This window comes from Montipora capricornis, chromosome 1 (assembly GCF_036669925.1).
Source record: "Montipora capricornis isolate CH-2021 chromosome 1, ASM3666992v2, whole genome shotgun sequence".
NCBI classification, from domain to species: Eukaryota; Metazoa; Cnidaria; class Anthozoa; order Scleractinia; family Acroporidae; genus Montipora; species Montipora capricornis.
In genome coordinates, this window is record NC_090883.1 from 50,228,727 (window position 1) to 50,231,226 (window position 2,500).

A 2,500-nucleotide genomic window follows, 5' to 3' on the forward strand; every position below is an offset into this window, starting at 1 on the left:
GTCCCAGGTTGCAGCCGCGGTTGTTACTATGGGTACGGACATGGAGAAGTCATTCATAGACCGATTAGGGCGCAAATGCAAATGCAAATGGTTTCAACATCGTGTTCAACAAAATCGAACGGATGTTGAAGCTAGCAATGATTGGTACCGTTTTCCAGGGCCCTTGAAGTTTGTGTTTTTTCTCTTTCAGAAATGTGTTCAATGACCACCAAAGTGACTCCACGACAGACATTTCCTACCATTATATGAGGCTGGCAAAGGGAAGTCTTGATCACGTTTCACGGAAAATGAAATGGTCGTTTCATACGGACAATACTGAATTGCCATTTCAAGAACTTTTTTTGTTACGCAAACTAGAATTCTTATGTTTGTTAAGAGTTACAACCGTCTGCTATAAAGAAACTGGTCAGAGCGGTTGCATTGAGAAGAATCTTACGACCTTCCGGGACTGTTTCCGACCTAAATGTAGTTTCCACCATGTTGGTTGAGCAGCAAAGCTGCCGTCAAGGCTAGCGAGGCCACTTGTCGAAGGCTTACGTTTCAGTGATGCCATCCAGAATGATGTAGTTGTTTACCTTGCACTGCTGAGTTATATTTACAGTCTATTGTTATACAGTTGAAGCTCTCCTTGCGACCACTCTCGTAAGCGACCAGCTCTAGTTACGACAACCGTTGTGAAATCCCGTTTGAATTGTCAGTTAAACTCTGTGATTAAAAGCTCTCGTAAGCAACCGCTCCCGTAGGAGACCGAGGCGACTGTTGGGAATTACCAACTGGTCTTTGTTTTTAAGCTCTCGTAAGCGACGTCTCAAAGGATCTGATTCGTATTAGTTAACACTCTAATAAGATTACACTTCTTGATCCCATTAACAGTAACCCTAATGCATGACATACCTTAATGCGCTAATGGTTTGTTGTTAAAGATCTCAATTACAAGTTCAAGGTGAATTCCGGCTTAGTTAGTGGGGTAGATGAGTGGTTCATTTATGATCTAAGTGTTTCATAAACTGCGGTCAGTTTTAGAAAATAAAATGATTATAGAACTTCGTAGTTGAGACTTTCAAGTTTCGACCTCAGCCAAGGTATTGACATATTTTTGTCTCCAGAAAATATGTAGGTGCACGGTTTTTCCAAGCCATATAGTCAGCCCCGCGGCTACTACTCGGCTTCCGGTCACGACCACCTTTCCTTTGTTTGTGAGCCGCTTTAGAAATGTGCTTACAAATAGCGCAATTCGGAAAGGGATGTGACCAAGTATGTCGTCCTCCTGTTCATCTACGGTGTTGGAATGGAATGTCTGTCTAGCTCTTCGGCTTGTTCTGGGGCTTCCAGATGATTGTTGACTTTCCGATATATCCAGTGAGATCAAAGGTCTGACCACCGCCACCGCATTGTTATCCTTTTTATTGTTTGGCTCACGTTTCAAAACTCTCTCCCCTTGAAGCTGTGGATCCCAATCTGCTACATCTTTAATTTCATGGTACCCACGACAGTAATGCTTGACGTTTCAAAGTCTGCCATGTTGAGACTCATTAGAAATCAAAATACTACAAGGTATGAGGGTCACCCATACTTTTTCCGTGATACGTGAATGCGCATTTTTGCTTTGCGTGAAGCGCGAATGAGGATTTAGTTCTTTCGTGATTCGTGAATCTATGTTTTGCCCGTCCTCGGGAAACTGGTTTTTATATTTTTCGTAACCGCAAATATGCATTAACTTACGCGTGATTTGTGAGCCAACGATTTTTCCGGGAATAAATTGTCACTTTTCTTGGAGATATTAGCGTCATTAAAGCTCGTAAACTACACCAAACTACTAGATGTAAAACCTGCCTATTCGACACTCTCGCGGATGGAGGACTGAGAACTAAGCACAGCGACAGTGAACCAGGAGGGCCTAGAATTTAGTGTGTCACGATGTGTCGCACACGCCATTTCGATGCATCAAAATGGAAGGTTCTACAGAAAAAGGTGAGATAATCTATCAGTATCCACACTCTATCCAGCCTTTACTGATGTCTGCTCAACCATCATTTATAAATAATAACGAAAAATTTGCCAAGAAAGTATTAATGTGTCTCTTGGTTGCTTTTTTTAACCTCTTTCCTCTTTTTGTCTTCATGCATATTTGCATGGTTTATAATTATTCATAATGTCATCTTCATTGTACGGAGACCTCGTGCATGACCTGGCTTCAGTCTGCATTATAAACCTTTCTAGTGTTGTTAGAACCTCTATAAGATGCTGTAAGAACAAAAACTATTTGGACATATCTCTTTGGATGTAATAATCGCTTAATGCAATACACCACCTCAAACATGATGCCGGAGCTCATGTCATAGATTACGCACGGTCACTTTTACCGTTAAAGAAGGACTGAAGCGAACAACAATATGGTCTACCTACTATTTTACCAACAAGAAGTCATATTACCCCATTCCAACAAATTCGTTAAGATTTTAGGATATTCCCTTACTGCCACCACTGCCAGCTGTATCGA